We start from the raw sequence: 18410 nt of genomic DNA, 5'->3' as shown, positions 1-18410 counted from the left end.
TTCTACTGACGTTTTGGTACATTTGACAATGGTTCCACATTCTGTGGATGGCATTACGAGGCACATTCAGCTGTCTATCAATAGCAGATGGCCTTGCACCAGCTTGCAACTTACCGACAGCATCACCAACGCATCTCAACGCAGAATTATCGCTGCTTCCGAATTGAAGTATATTTCCCGTAAGCCCCTTTTTAAAGTGTCACGGTGTGATTGCGCTATCGCGTTTTACGCTGTCGATTTGCTTTCGGCGATGCAACCTCTGTCTCGTATGTAAATCGTGTCTTTTAATCACCATTTTCAAGTCAATCTAAACTTTTCATGTTTGTTGCTTATTTTTTAAACTGGAATGCATATGAAGTATTAAGAAAGTATTGTAATTGCCAAATTCGAACTTGAGATTTTGCCGAACCTCCACATTTTAGACCTCCATGAGTTCGAAAAACACATTTCTAGAAAATATCTGTCTGTCCGTGACAAATATAATTGAAAACACTTTAAACTGTATGAATGAAATTTGTTATATGGTCTTTACATCAAATTTGAGCAAAAATATTTGGAGGAAATCTATCTGTCCCGTTGTTTGAATTTAAGATGATGACTACAAAACGAAGAGAGATAGATCGATAAAATTCGGTGCACAGAGTTAATATTCATAGCTTAGACACCTATCAAATTTTTAGCCAAATTCAACAAGGGGTTGACTGTCTGTCAAAGTGTACTTTCAGAAACATGTAAAGGCTATAACTCAATGAGTTAAATATATGAAATTTAGTATCGGATTTTGTATCAAATTGTATTTGTTTGGTAAAACGCGTCTAAAACAGAAATTCGATTTTTTTTTTTTCGAATTATTTCGGAAATCCGAAAAGAACAGCATGAAAATTCACTTCTATGTAATCTGTTTATTAAACATGTTAGAGATGAAGAGTCGTTTATGCGTCCGGCATCACAATGGAGGGCGGGAAAGAGGAACAACTTGCTGACTGGGGAAAGAGTGTTAAGAAGTGAAACTCACCACGAATGTCTGCTTTGTATGGCGAACACAGTATGCCATGCGCGCTTGAGTGGAAGTGGAACAAACGATGTTGAACAAAATGTCGACATTGCTGCAACACCTGCTACTGTATCATGATGAAGAATATCACTTTCTGTTACATAGTGTCGCCAGAGAAGAAACATGGTGCCATCATTTTTGAGTCGGGGAACAAGCATCGGAGCCAACAATGGACAACAATTTGCCGTGTATAATTAGCTTGCCATTGCCATCGTATGTCCTTATTGCGCAAAGGACAATTAATCCAGTAGAACTATCTTGAAAAGTATCAAAATGCTGAAAAAATTATACAGCAATTTTGTTGGTTTAAGGTCTTGAGTCGACTATCCAAAATAGGCATCTGTTTACACTCGAATATGTTTCCGGATGAAAAGGAGGACAGCGAGGAAGTTGGAATATCGCCTTTTCGCTTTTAAATAAAAAATTATTTATTTTAAAGTGAAAGTTTAAATTAAAAGTTGTAGATATTAAAAAAATCTATAAAATGAGATGCCGAACTTTATGGTATTTTAATTAGGCCAAGAGTATATTTTAGGAAAAACGCAAATTCGGAAAAATATTTCTACTTTTTCGTTCGAATCATTTTATTCAATTATTTGGAATCTCATTAAAATGCATATTACATAAAGGGGAATAACTGGTAAAAATGCCATGTTTAATGCACTTAAAAGAAATTCCAATTTTGGTGAAATTCTCTGTGTGTGTGTGTGTGTGTGTGTGTGTGTGTGTGTAATCATATCTCTTAATCTAATTTAAATCTTAATTAATTTCCTAAATTTTATCTTAATTTAACCCATATTAATTTCATTCTAAAATGGTATTTTATTTAATTAATTAAACATGCGCTCTATAAAACTGTTCACCTCAGCGTTTTCTCACGCTCTGAGTGAAGGGATAAAAATCCTTGCAAAAATGCTTATCATGTTCTTTTAAAAATGCCTAAAATTCCCTTGCATAATTATACACGTGTCAAAGAAATCCTTATCAAAATATCATGATAAAATCACTGAAGGAAAAAATTTCTGTCTCTTTTGCTCTTGTGTCATGATGTATGTGGATGTCAGTTTTATAATCAACACTTTCCTACGTTAACTGACTGGTTCTTTTGCTCTTGTATTGCGGTATCGTTTCTTGTCGCTTCTTTCTTTAATATAATATGCCTCCCATGATGAAATAAATCGAAGTTTAAAATTTCAGAAGTTTTTTTTCTAGTTCAAACTTTTACGGAAATTTTATTTTCAGTTATTGTTAATCTGAATGTCACTATGTTAACTAGCTGCCATTTTCTTATTTAAAGGGTTTTACCAAAACAATCATTCCATAGTGATTGTTCTACCGAAATATCGGGCTTTGAAGATAATGCAGAATGGTCCATTGACTGTTAAAATTCTTCGATGAATGGCAGTCAAATGTTAAGAAGCAGGTTCTTTTAATGCTCACTCTGTAAAAGGCAGAAAACCTATTTCTGCAGAAAGAAAAAAAAATGGTCCATTTTTTCTGGAAGCTTTTGAAGTTCTTTCTAATCTCAGTATCCCCGTGCGGCAGAATTGGATAATGTGGGTATCCTCTAGTCTTATGAGTACAAGCTTCAACTAGTGCAGAGATTGCCTCCATATGATTTCGGGACTCGACGTCGGTTCTCACTTCAATAATCTTGCACTCTTTGGTATTGATTCAAAATGACCTTCAAATGTCCTCTGGAAGCACGTTTTCATTTGGACGATTCGTTGAATACTCGCCATATGGGGGACCCAATTTTCTGTCTTACAGATTTCATTGCAGATATCAAAAGTAACGATGTGGTGTAGATTTATTGCATCATTTATTCTCGACCCGCATTCCTCCGAAGAATGGCTTGAGGTTCAGTGACATGTTCGATCCAGAGACAAGGATATCCTTCTTAGTTAGAGAATAAAATTATACCGAATCTGCAAGCACGTCGGTGCCTTTCATGCATTCTCCCCCATATTAAACCTTTGTCTTAAGAAAAGTCCTAAAAAATCTTTTCGCAGAAGAATGTTTTATCAACCGTATTGGCGTTGATCCGTTCATGGAACACTTAATAGACAAAGCAAAGAAATTTGCGAAAGAATCGGAAGCCCTTTTGAACAAGAATTTCCGGTGGCCTTAAAAATCATCTTTTTCGTTTGGAACTCAAACAAATCCTTCGAAGTAAAAGAAAAGAACAAATGGATGCAAGATATGGACTCTTAGAAGAAGGTAACAATGAACGAAGTTTGCTGTGTGGTGAAAGAAGACATGGAATGGCGTGAAGAAATGTAAAAACATTTAAGAAGCGCGGCGTGGCAACATGGTCCGATGATGATGATTATGATACAATTCATGTGATTATTACGATGTATCAGACGTGAGTGATGAGGAATTTATGAGGAATTAGGATACAATTCATTACGAATAAAAAAATCTTTTTTTTATACTTTAAAATAAATATTTTCGATCATGAAAAGTTTTGCCGAATTTTAAGTATAAAAAATAACAAAGGGGAGGATTTCTTATACATATTCAAAGTGGATAAGTTCTGTAGAAATCCGAATGAAGGTGAATATCTAAATACCGAAAAACCTTTCCTTGTGCGTGTTATTGCGAAACGTACATGCATCGCCCACCCAGGCAAATGGAGTAATAACATTTGAATGGCGAAGCATAAAATCTCATCTCTTGTAATAAATAGTTAGAGGAATGAAAAAAAAAAAAATGCGCGGTCGCTAATCGGCGTTGCATCATTGGCTCCCTGCGGTTTCGAATAAACGGATTACGATCGGGCTAAATCGCCAATAAAGTGCGCTCCCGCTAAAGATTCGGATGCTTTTCTTTCGCGGGTTATTTTTAGCCGGGGATCGATATGACCTGTCCAGAATAATTTCATCTCTCGCAGTGAAGGAATTCCCCAGTTGATTGAGACGGCCTTCGGAAAACGAATCGCCCGATGGCTGAAAAGTGAATCTGAATTGGAAAGGAAACATTTGTTTGTAAAGTTCATTCATAATGCAGGCTTATCATTTCATTGCCCTAATATAAGCCCATAGCATTTTTCGTTTTCGCTCACATTCATTTAAATGGATTTGCTTCGTGTTTGTTTTTTCAAAATAAACATTTGATGAAGATTGTTAATGCTCCCTGGTACCTCAGAAGGAAAATACTTCATGATGAAACTGAACCTGTTTCGGAATTTATCAAAAGAATACCAATTAAGTTCTTACCCCAGATTCGTAACGAACGAGTTACTTCAGATGCCGGCTGTGCGCAGCTCTAGGAAAAGACCTAGGACCACAATAGACAATTTCTACATGAATTTCCCGTCCGTGAAAAGGCTGAGAATTCACTAATTCTGTTACCAATCTGGCGGATTAAAATCTCTCAGAATTATTCCTATTTCGACCTTAGATAGCTACGAGGAGCTACGCGCGTGAAATTTCGAAAATGAAATGAAGATTTTTCGAAAATGACTGATCAAATCAGTCCCCACAGTAATGGGCACATGCAACTTTATTCCATTCAAGTTCTCGTTCCCCCATAAATAATCAAAATATTATTTTATATTAATAATTATATCATAAAATTTTTAATCTAACAATTCTACCAAATTTCCTGACGTTAGAGCTTTATGCGCTCGTCTAAACTAGTTTCAATTATTTAAATTTTTCTCTATACTTACAAATTGTAATTTACTATTCCAAATGATGATGTGGAGGTGCTCGTGACCACTTTGTCACACCGCGGAACGCACGACTTTGCCATTGCGTTCGTGATTTTTCAAATGGAAATGTTGAAATCGAGTGTTCTAAAATCCTTAGAAGTTACAAATTCTCGATGACACCACACTATTTTAATATATTCTGAAACTAATTTTCAATTAATTGTTTAATTTAATTCATTGTTGAATTTCAGGTGAAGCGCCGTCTGGTATTAAGCTTAAGAAAAACATAAAAGATTTCATAATATTTATGATATTGAATTATAAATTATAAATATAAAATAAAAGAATAATTAATATTTTAACTACACTAATAAATTTTTTAAAAAAAATAACTGTTTTTTATTTGCTTTCTTAACAGTAAAGCAATTTTTCGTATTTTGTCAAATTTGATCTAATTTCTTTGCTCGAAATGACAGTGCAATTTTGTTTTAACTTCGAAGCAAAATTCAACAAGTTTAGTTGTTATTAAATAAAATTAGTACAAAAAATGAGCTTGGAAGTGGATGATAATTATATTTATTTTTACAAAAAAAAAAAAAAATACAAGCTACAGAAATTCCGATTTCATTGTTTCATGATATAAAATAAGTATCAATGAAACAAAAAATAAAAGTTGTAAACACTGAAAGGTAAATGACGGTTTTAAAAGTTGAAGACACTGAATATTAAAAATATTAAAAAGCATGTTACAAATATAAACATTTTATTCCTCAAAATATCAAAAGATATATAAAAAATGTCAAGATATTTAGAAACCTTGTTAACAGTTTTATGGGACTGCTTTAAAGAAAAATAGTCTGTATCCTTCAGTTCTACAAGCCCGTTTACAAAGAAGCACTCGCTTCTGAAAGCTTTGGTTCGATGAGCAAAATGAATGCAGTTAACTAGCTAAAAGCTTCTGACAGACCACTTTACAAGAAAAGCAGCTCACAAAAAAGATTGCGTCTCATAATTAAAATAGCTGGCACTCTACTTTGGCTCTAAACTCACCTTTAGAAAAAACGCCAAATAGAGCTCAGATAAGTTCTAGTTCAAAATACACTAAATGATTCCTTTCATTGTCCTAACTCTCTCTTATCTCTTTACGATAAAGTCATACCTACAAGCAAGTGATTCGGCCTCTCCTTACCTATTCTGCCCATATTTGGGGACTATCAACTAAATCACACAGAAATTCTATTCAATTTCTGCAAAACAAGATTCTTCGAATAAATACGAAAGCATTCTGGTACTTACACAATCATATTAATAACAACGATCTTGATCAAGACCGATCAAATAAGAGAATAGAGTAACAAAACAATTCTTTTATTTCCAGCCTTATATATGTATAAAAAATAACTTGTTCTCCTCTAGGTTAATAGTATTTACAAATATCAAATAACAATTCAATCACAAAATAGTTCCTAGAGAATAAGTCACAAAAAAAAAAAAAAAAACTTTTAACAGACTGTTAGTTTAAAATGGCTATTTCAGGGCCGCTCCAGAAATCCACAGATCTTTATCGGGTGGATCCTAACACAGAAACCCGAAATACACGGAGTTTCTCAAAAAATCAGGAACAGCTTCTCCGGACACCGATCTCCCTCCAAATTCCAATTCGAAGCCTTTCTTCTCTCCTCTCGTCTCTCTGAGGGAAAAAAACAACCGCGTTTTATTTCCGTTAGATACATGCTTCTGGTTTCCCATTGGTGAACTTGAGTTCCCTATCAGCCAATAACTGTTCAGCAACGCTTCCTGAATGGTTTCAACTCGATCAGAGGAAGTTTCTGTTAAGGATCCATCTTTGTGGCCGACACCTCAGGAACACATTATAATCAATTCGCTGCTAAAATAGGCTGAAGTGCACCTGGGTTTGACACTTAATGACAACAGTTGCTGGTGATTGAACTTTTCTTGATGACATCTGGGTGTTTTGACTTTCTTCTTCTTTGAAGACACGATGTATCTATCTGAAACGACGGGGCACACCTCTGTGTTCCCGTACCTAGATAGCAACAAATGACCAGACACAATGACTCTTCTAGGGAAAAGGATCCGCATCTTATGTACACTTAATTATGTGTGGAGAAATGGGTGACGTTACATCTGGTCCGAATGCTAATTACCATGTGAGGAAAAAAAGGGGGTAACGTTACAATCTTTCTATATTTTAAACATATCTGGATATTTCTGCAACGAAAAGATGAAAATGAAACGAATATTATTTGAAAAGATAATTATTTAATTGGTATATTATAGCACATTTCTTTTTTAAAGTTTCTTTTTTTGCTAGGGTCAGTGATTGGTGAACTCTAAAGTGATGTAAAAGTTTTTAATAATTCTTCATTCATCATTTCTCGATTAAATATTCATCTACTCCTTTCTCATCTAAAAATCCTTCGCAGATTTTTTTTTTCAATTTGTACGGTCCCCTTGGCTTTATTTTCTATACAGAAACCCTGCTGCTTTCCTGTAAATGGCATTTTGGCGATGAACGTGAATCATTCGAATAATGCACGGCTTTCGACAAGAATTTCAGAAGATGTCAACTTCATTAAACAAGAACATTAACAACTTTGCGAAATTCATTTATATTTTTTATGTTGATTCTAGTGACAAAAATCCTTCAACGTCAGCTCATTATGCTCTAGACCAGGGGTGGGCAGACTTTTCCAGGGTACGGGTTACTTCTATTTTTTTCAAGGTGTTGCAGTCCACCCAGTGGCATATGTGGTGAGCTAAAAAAATTGTCTACAATATTTATTACAATTGAATAATAAATACGAAATATGTACTTACCTACATAACGGAAAAATAATAATAATAGTAAGATACAAACGTAATAATAATAGCCTCAAATATAATAATAACAAATGATGCATTTAATGTCAAACAATTCAAAATACATCGGAAAATAAATCCTTTTCATCTAAAGTTAGCTCTCGCAGTTATAGTTATTTGAAGACTAGGTCTGCATACGGTCCACCAATCTTGAATATCTCAGTATATAATCTTGCGCTGGATTCTAAGTGGTCGTCCGTGAGAAGGGAACGATATGTTGTCTTAAGTATATTCATCATTCAAAATGCAAATTCACACTGGTAGGTTAAGGTAGGTGGAGCCAAAGAATGATGTTAAATTAAATAAACTTTTTTTAAAAAATTAGGATACTTTACTTCGTCCATCAGGTTCCAAAAGTTATTCTTCGGTTTTGTTCTACGTGCTTTTAAAATTATGCCATTTTGAAAGAGAAAAACTTCGTTTTCCTCATAAAGATAAAGAGTATATATAATTTATATTCTAAGTTATTTCTTCCACATCAACATTGCCAAATGGGTAACACATGAATGTAACAATTGGCTCTAGTCTAGTAAATTCTTGAAAAGGTTCCTCGAATTCGGAATAAAGTTTTACTATTTCATCATAATATTTCTCTTTGTTCAATGTTCCTCTGTTTTTAAACAACTCGTCAGAAATATTTTTGCAATTTTTCATCGGTGTTCTATAAATATGTTTCTTTTAGTATGCTTTTCTTATGTCTTAGTAAAGACTGTTACCCCAAAAATATCTTGGCGGTCCACTAGTCGATCGCGATAGACTTCATGTCCATCCCTGCTCTAGACATTAAAAGACAATCAACCGAAAATAAGAACTTAAAGTACCAGAATTAGTCAAAAGAATTTACTATTTGGAGCTTGGCATATTTATTAATATGAGGTAACTATACAGAAAAAGTTGGGTTCTTGAGAATCACACTTTAAAAATTACCGAAATTCATCTTTTTTAGAAAAATCTTACCTGAATAACTTAAAAGCAGAGAACAGTACGACTTGCGGCATTTTATTGAAAATTGGAACTCACGGTAAAAGGAATCGAGCGAAAGGATTCCCCTCACGACATACTCACGCAAAATGGCGCGTTTTGTGCTAGTTTAGTGAAGAGAATCTCCTATGTTCATCGATCGAGTCCAAAATTTATTCAGATCTATGCAGATCTATGATTTCAGTGACAAAAGCAAATAAATATGATTTCATTTATCTTCCTTGGTATATTTTTGAATAATTTGTTGCATATTTACACAAATAAAACGAAAACAGTTTCCACGTTGTTGGATTTAGTCCAAAATTAGATAATATAAATATTATGCATCAATTCACTCAAAGAGGTTTTTATGTTTGTAAATTATCTATTGCATTCGTCAATCGAGAGACAGTCAAATCTCTCTTTGACTTGACGAAAAATTGGATAGTTATCTATAGGTCTTAAGATAAAAAAAAATCTAATGTTATATTTAATGGGTGTAGCTGGATTTTTTTTATTTGAAGGGAGACGGATGAATAGACAGATAAGATTCTCGCAGACGTCCGAAATTTAATTTAAAATGCTAAGAGTTGCCGTGCCAATATCGTTTCTCAAATTTCATAAACGACACTTACTGAGTTTATGATTATCATAGCATTTATTATTAATATTAGTTGTCGCTCTTTTAAATTCTCATTGTTTTTTTTTTCTGTGGGGAGACTCCGGGAAATTGAATTTGTAAAGATTCATCAAAATGTCGACACCATTTTTTTTCTTTATGTCTACAACACTTTCTCTTTGTAAATTTCGGACGTGAGAAAGTCAAAGTTGAGGCTCTTTCAACTCACTTAATGGTCATCTCCTCAAGCCTTGCTGATTTCACGCTGATGTTAATGTTAAATAATGCCAAGCGATCATTAAACGGCCTTTCTTTTTACTAAGAGAACTCATGTGCACTCATTAATGAGCACTTTTCGCCCTCAGGGAACTTGTTTCGAAATACCAGAGGTCAGTTGTCCGATATTTTCCCATTTTATCTATTAAGATTATTATCCCCGCGGGTTTTCCAGGGAGCTAAAATAGATCTGCTGTTTCGTTTGGTCTACTCGAGATTCGTGCGCGCTCTTCAGGAAAGAGAGCCAGACAAGGGCGTTGTCTACACGAGGGGAAATGAAAGATTTGTTTCTGAAACTTAAATTACTATTTATGGTAAAGAATGTCCGTTCAGAGTTAATCGATAGCCTCTGATTGTCAGAAAATGAAGTGAGGAATTTTTTATCTATTCGAGCTAATAATTATTTAAAAGCCCCCTGTTATATATATATATATATATATATATATATATATATATATATATATATATATATATATATATATATATATATATATATGAACGAAATTTAGTGCACAATTGATTTGAAAACTAATTATTGCATTAATTGTTTGGAATTTGTAAAGATTCCTTGATGATAATTATTTGTGGTGCATTAATTAATCTGTTATGGCAACAGTTTCAGTTTTGGAAATATGATTTCTTCTGAAAATTCTACATCTTTTACAATTTTATAGTACTGTAACAAATGGCATTTATTTTGAGTTAACTGGTTTTCAATGGATGCTATTTTATCTAAAAATTATATATATATATATATATATATATATATATAAACGAAATTTAGTGCACAATTGATTTGAAAACTAATTATTGCATTAATTGTTTGGAATTTGTAAAGATTCCTTGATGATAATTATTTGTGGTGCATTAATTAATCTGTTATGGCAACAGTTTCAGTTTTGGAAATAAGATTTCTTCTGAAAATTCTACATCTTTTACAATTTTATAGTACTGTAACAAATGGCATTTATTTTGAGTTAACTGGTTTTCAATGGATGCTATTTTATCTAAAAATTATATATATATATATATATATATATATATAAACGAAATTTAGTGCACAATTGATTTGAAAACTAATTATTGCATTAATTGTTTGGAATTTGTAAAGATTCCTTGATGATAATTATTTGTGGTGCATTAATTAATCTGTTATGGCAACAGTTTCAGTTTTGGAAATATGATTTCTTCTGAAAATTCTACATCTTTTACAATTTTATAGTACTGTAACAAATGGCATTTATTTTGAGTTAACTGGTTTTCAATGGATGCTATTTTATCTAAAAATTATATATATATATATATATATATATATAAACGAAATTTAGTGCACAATTGATTTGAAAACTAATTATTGCATTAATTGTTTGGAATTTGTAAAGATTCCTTGATGATAATTATTTGTGGTGCATTAATTAATCTGTTATGGCAACAGTTTCAGTTTTGGAAATAAGATTTCTTCTGAAAATTCTACATCTTTTACAATTTTATAGTACTGTAACAAATGGCATTTATTTTGAGTTAACTGGTTTTCAATGGATGCTATTTTATCTAAAAATTATATATATATATATATATATATATATATATATATATATATATATATATATATATATATAAACGAAATTTAGTGCACAATTGATTTGAAAACTAATTATTGCATTAATTGTTTGGAATTTGTAAAGATTCCTTGATGATAATTATTTGTGGTGCATTAATTAATCTGTTATGGCAACAGTTTCAGTTTTGGAAATAAGATTTCTTCTGAAAATTCTACATCTTTTACAATTTTATAGTACTGTAACAAATGGCATTTATTTTGAGTTAACTGGTTTTCAATGGATGCTATTTTATCTAAAAATTATATATATATATATATATATATATATATATATATATATATATATATATATATATATATATATATATATATATATATATATATATAAACGAAATTTAGTGCACAATTGATTTGAAAACTAATTATTGCATTAATTGTTTGGAATTTGTAAAGATTCCTTGATGATAATTATTTGTGGTGCATTAATTAATCTGTTATGGCAACAGTTTCAGTTTTGGAAATATGATTTCTTCTGAAAATTCTACATCTTTTACAATTTTATAGTACTGTAACAAATGGCATTTATTTTGAGTTAACTGGTTTTCAATGGATGCTATTTTATCTAAAAATTATATATATATATATATATATATATATATATATATATATATATATATATATATATATATATATATATATATATATATATAAACGAAATTTAGTGCACAATTGATTTGAAAACTAATTATTGCATTAATTGTTTGGAATTTGTAAAGATTCCTTGATGATAATTATTTGTGGTGCATTAATTAATCTGTTATGGCAACAGTTTCAGTTTTGGAAATAAGATTTCTTCTGAAAATTCTACATCTTTTACAATTTTATAGTACTGTAACAAATGGCATTTATTTTGAGTTAACTGGTTTTCAATGGATGCTATTTTATCTAAAAATTATATATATATATATATATATATATATATATATATATATATATATATATATATATATATATATATATATATATATATATATATATATAAACGAAATTTAGTGCACAATTGATTTGAAAACTAATTATTGCATTAATTGTTTGGAATTTGTAAAGATTCCTTGATGATAATTATTTGTGGTGCATTAATTAATCTGTTATGGCAACAGTTTCAGTTTTGGAAATAAGATTTCTTCTGAAAATTCTACATCTTTTACAATTTTATAGTACTGTAACAAATGGCATTTATTTTGAGTTAACTGGTTTTCAATGGATGCTATTTTATCTAAAAATTATATATATATATATATATATATATATATATATATATATATATATATATATATATATATATATATATATATATATATATATATATGAACGAAATTTAGTGCAGAATTGATTTTAAACTAATTATTGCATTAATTGTTTGGAATTTGTAAAGATTCCTTGATGATAATTATTTGTGGTGCATTAATTAATCTGTTATGGCAACAGTTTCAGTTTTGGAAATATGATTTCTTCTGAAAATTCTACATCTTTTACAATTTTATAGTACTGTAACAAATTTCATTTATTTTGAGTTAACTGGTTTTCAATGGATGCTATTTTATCTAAAATTAGGACTGTTATCAGTACTGATATCGCTTTACTATTATCGCTATTGGAGAGCTTTCCCAAATAAATAATTAATATTTAATATTTGGCATTTCTTTTGCATTATCAATAAAATAAGACTAAAAGACGTAAAGGGACCTGAATGACTGAAGATTAGATTTCGTCATTTTGGCATTATTTTCAAGCACTGAATCCATCTATAAAGCATTTTGTGATTTAATGTGAGCAACAAAAGGTTAATACATAAAGCAAGGTCTTTAGGAATGATAGTTAAATACATTTCGAGGAAATAAGTTTAAAAGATCATGCAATTAAGATATTTTCAAATAAACCATGATGATTATATCTTCCTTTAATAATGATTGATTTCACCTGACAGAATATTTTTTTAGAATAATTATTAAGAAAAACTTATCACTGCATAGATTAGCAATCAGAATCGGGAATTCACTGTAATAGTGATGATCGTATATCATAAGCATACATTTAGAATAGATAAATGACTTATGATTAATGATCTTATAGATTAATATATCAAGTAGATAGTCTGTCGCCTGAAATGTGTGTTTATGACTTATTGGAGATGGCCTCGTCATTTTGAGTTGTGATCAGATGATGAAGGAGCCATGAGACGGCATCTCTCTCCAAACTGTCATACCGCACTAACAGAAAGATATCCCCCTCCCTCCAATGAAGCTAACGGGTATTAGATCCAAATACGTGGAGATCTTTGGAGAACTAAAATCAAGATTTGGCAAATCTCTGGTTTTGCTTACTAAGAAATTTTGCAAAGAACCCGCCATTGTCTAAAGGTTGATTGATAAGCAACAATGCATTCATGGACGGGTGCATTCATTGACTCGATACCCTGAAAATTTCGGAAAATCGACGAATATATTGATTTTACACTTTTGAGCAAAAAACGTTCCTTGAACCTTTGACTTATTAATCTGAAAGTTTCAAAACAATCAGACAAGTATTTAGTGAAATAAGGATTATTTTATCTAACACGAAGGTCAGATGCCACGTCCATTTCCAGTGTTTACATCAAACATATTTCATGTGCAAGTAGCCAAGCCGCTCAATTTTTTTTCCATGAAATATAAAGCAGGACAGTTGTTTGATACTGTAACGGTCAAATCTTTCTTTGTTTATAGTTTTACTGCTTTCGCTTTTCTTCTCGACTGAATTTCTGACTGATAATTATAATCATCTTCAAAATGACTCATTTCATTTGGATTTCAATCAAATGGTCTAGAATTTTTGCTGTGTATTAACAGATATTTAATCAATAGAACTGCAGATTATTTAATATATATTTTGACGAAGAAATTTTTTATCAAATAAAAAAAAAGTGAAAATTTTCTAATTTCATCTAATAATCCTTATATATGATAATGGTCATTAATAAATAAGATAAAAATATATTTTAATAAAATTCGTGTCTTAGAATTTACAAATGTCACATTATTACTCTGAGGGAAATACAGCTTGATACGAGCTGTTTTTATTACGATTTGTGTGTGTGTGTGTTGAATGTGTTGAAAACTTTAAAGCTGTTTTATCTCGGTTTGCTTTTTTCCTCAAAATTCTGTTTGCTACAAAAAGTTAAAATGTCAATCACATTTTATTGGAAATGTATGTTCAAAGTTCAAAGTGAAAAAAAAAAATCATATTTTCCAAAAACTGATATAGATATCTGATACTGATATCGAAAATCCGATCCCTAATTCTGTAAAAACATTATGAAGTCCCTTTTAAAAAATTTGAGGATTAAATATTGAAAATTATACGAAAAGAAATATTTTTTTAAAGTTAATATTTTTTGAAAATTTTGAAAAAATTTAAAAAAATTTCAGCTTGTAACTTTTGAAACAGAAAAATATTTTAGAAATATAAGTTTCTGCATAGTTTGCATCTATCTATCAGAAAATTTTAAAAATGTGTTTGAAATGATGCAAAAAAAGTTTTTGAGTACCGAGTCCCTTTAACTAAATCTTCTGTCAGGACATATTTATGATCAGAAACTGAATATAAAAAAATTCCTCGTACTACTTCATATCTATTTTACATGTAGATCCTTCCCAATTCTTAACTACGCGAATGGTTATATGTTTCTCGTTTCCTGGTTCTCCCGAAACTTGCTGCTGTTCTATATCTTTCTTTGAAATAACGATCTTTTATGTCTTGTTCATTTTGTTAAAGTGTAACGAATCGAATTAAAATGAAATACGGAACTTAAGTATATTTTCTAAGGACACCGGGACGGATCTGTAAAATTACCGCGAATATTTCCTAGTGATGATGGTAACTGTGATGGAGTATGGAAGAGATCTTAGCGATAATTTGTTCCTTCCTTCTGAAAGGCCGTGAAATGGTGGGAGCGAGCATGCATTCCGTTACAGCTACTCTGAGATATTGCCTTGCTGCTCGTAAATTGAGCAAAGCAATTTCTCTTTATTGAATTGAATGAAGCCGACTGACGTCTTTGAAATCAAGCGTAAAATTCATGGACCCGGCTCTCAAATTCCTTTTCTCTAAACTTCATGTATTAAACATTGAAATCATAAAAACAAATAGATATGTCATGTTGATCAAAAACAAAACAGCACATTATGAAATGGCGAGCATCCGAATTGCCTCATTCGAAGAGAAATAAAGGAATCATTTCGTATGATGTATTTTAAAAATGATAATCAAAAGCACTAACTTTTACATCAGTGATTTCGAAGAATTTGGTCACAGTTTTGTTTAAGTAGTTTTTTTCCCCTTTCATCGGAGCTTTTAAACCCATCGTATTTTGATTTCGTTGTTCACTCGAAACCTTAACGATTTCTTTGAAAGGGAGGGATTCCTTCACTCAGGTTATAGAAGTTATTTCCTGCAATAAAAAGACTTTTTTTTTGTGGTTCAATCGTTTGCAAATTGCTGCTGCTTTAGTCCTCCTTTTAAAGACGGAATAGATTGTCTGATCCAACTATGGTGAGTTGATGATTATTCCAAAATTTATCTTACCTTTACAGGAATTCTGTTGTGGTGCATAATCGGAGGAGAAATCATATTTTTTGGGACTGTATGTAAGAGAATTTTTAATATTAAATCAGGATATTCCACGGAGCAATGATTTTTGTGTATATCGCTAAACCATAAATAAAATAAATTTCTACAAAAAATGACTTAACAGTGGTAAACAATTTGACAATAAGTCAAATTCTATTTTTTCCGTCTCCTGTAAAGAATTGTTTTTTTTATTTTTATCAAATAATGCAGGGTGGCCATAAAATAACTTTCCCTGTTTGGTGGCATCTGCAACTAGAACGAAATGAAACCACATTTCATATGCAGACTGTGGAAGGGAATTGCGGAAGAAGGAAAATTCCGCAAAAAGAAAAAAAAAAAATTGTACCAAAAATTGCCGACAATGGAAATACTGGCGCTGTGGGAATACGGTTATGAATGAATTCATGAAACTCACAGAAAATAATCTTTTTATCAATATTAGGGCCCTCTGGACGCTGCGCAACATATGCCAATCTTCCCTGTGTACAACATATTGCATACGGTGTATGAGGTTCTCCACAGCTGCGTGTAAATTGTCGGTTTCGATGTTCATAACAGCCCGTCTTATGTTCTGTTTCAAGACATGCAGGTTTTCTTAAGAGCAGCCACGGCATTACACTGTTTAGTGTAGAGCTATTTCACCAGAAAAATATGCTGAGGTAAGGTAGGGTCCATATTACATCAAGAACACATCAATAGTTAAGAACGAGCGCTGCTAACAAGTCGTTTGGTCTTCCCTTTTTACGAGGAATTTGTGGCGTTGTTGTCATGCACGCACTAAGACTTTTACATAATCCATCTCGATTTGCAGATTCCCTCGTTCTTACGTGGTAGCAGCGCCAATATTTCCTCTATCGGCAAATTTTAGTACTATTTTTTTTTCTGCGGAATTTATCTTTCTTGTTTTCCACAGTCTACATATGAAATTTGGTTTCATTTCATTCTTTCATTTTAGTTGTAGAAGCCTCCAAACAAGAAAAGTTATTTTATGGCCACCTATTAATTATATCTGCACACACACAAAATTTTTTAAGCTAACGCAGCTAGCTAAATTTTATGTGTTATGAAGTCGATCACCGAATTAAAAAATTGTAATAGCATACTGTTGTTTCGCATTTCTATTTAAAACTTGCGCTTTTATGTTACATAGACTATCTGATTGAAAGTGCCCGGACACTTTCGGCGCATGTTTCCAAATTTTTCCCTAAAGGCCGGGTGAACTTCGATCTTTTCATGAACATACATCTACTTGCATTCTTCAGTGAAGTTTATATCCCGAAGGCATTTAGGGAATGGATGAAGAAGAAAGGAATTTTGTTCACAGAAAGCTGATAATGGCTTGCAACTTTTATCACTGATTTTATTTTTCTCCAGCAAAATGCTCAAATGCCTTTTCGTGAAAGCAATGCGTACATTCGGGAAGGTACTTAGGTTTTATAAAAAAAAAAAAAAATCAAATGCCCCGCTGCCTGCTTTTTGCTAATAACATGCAGAGTTTTCAATTAAATTATACAAAATGCCGGCCAATACGCCAGCACAACAAACACTATATTAAAATTGAAAGCAAATATAACTGAATATTCGTGAAATTATTGCATTTGTATAAAATCATTTTTAATTGCGCATATAAAATACGTTTTTTTTACTTTCTTACATACGTAGTGTAGAAAAATTATTGTCATCGTCAAAAAATTCAAACGCGATATTTTGACGAATCTCCACGTTTTAGACCTCCCCGAGTTCTCCCTGTGTCTCTCCGTCTATCTGTCTGTCTGTGACAAAGATAACTCAAAAACACTTTACGCTAGAAGGCTGACAATTGGCATACGGTCTTTACACCGAATTTGCAGAATTATTTCAAAATTTGAGTGAAATATGTTCGCAGGCAGTCCATCTGTCCGGCTGTTCGAATATAAGTACATGATAATTACGAAATGAAGAGAGTTAGATGGATAAAATTCGGTACACAGATTTAACATTTATAGTGTAGAACGCCTGTCGAATTTTGAGTCGAATCCAACTTTGTGAAGATTGTCTGTAAATCTGTACTTTCAGAAACGAGTTAACGCGATCATTCGAAAATGCAGTGAGTTAAATCTATCAAATTTGGTATGGGAGTTTGTAACTACGAGTGCAGTTTTGTGACAAATTTTTGCTTCAATCAATTGAAAACATTGTGTCTAAAACACAAATTCCATTTTTGGAAGAAGTATTAACTTGGGATTACAATACCGGTATACCGGGATATCGAATACCGGTATTTTGAACCATGTGTACAATTTTGTAATACCGGTAGTCACAAGTTTAAATACCGTTTTTTCGGTATTTACTAGACATTTTTAAAATTGTCTCCACTCTATGTTCAGGGATCGCCAACATATCAAAATAGTATACGTTTTTGGTTTTTATGACGGACGAAATGAATTAGACTGCGAATACAAAGTTGCATCGTACCATCAAGAGAAGTGATAAAATACGGTTTGACAACGAATTGTAAAACACTCCGCGCTTTTGCGCATGCTGTTGGGATGGGTTTCATTCGACAAAATAGAGGTGAGAGAAAAGTTGAAAGGAGGAGATGTTTACAATGAACAATGAAGACTCGCGGTTTTATGAGACGTAAACATGACAGATAATTAGTAATACAGAAGAAAAAGATACTAATGTACAGTAAGATATTTTAGAGCCATTTTTATTTAATATAAGGGACATAAACATTAAATGATGAAGA

General features: G+C 31.7%; 1 protein-coding gene across 2 annotated transcripts in view; it reads left to right on the top strand.

Annotated features, from left to right (window-relative positions):
• Positions 1 to 18410, top strand: part of LOC129987849 (cAMP-dependent protein kinase regulatory subunit-like) — a 152812-nt gene that overhangs the window by 81894 nt on the left and 52508 nt on the right. The gene's annotated exons all lie outside the window — the stretch shown is intronic.

The sequence above is a fragment of the Argiope bruennichi genome, chromosome 10 (genome assembly GCF_947563725.1).
Source record: "Argiope bruennichi chromosome 10, qqArgBrue1.1, whole genome shotgun sequence".
NCBI lineage: Eukaryota > Metazoa > Arthropoda > Arachnida > Araneae > Araneidae > Argiope > Argiope bruennichi.
This window is presented reverse-complemented; position numbering and strand designations above follow the sequence as displayed.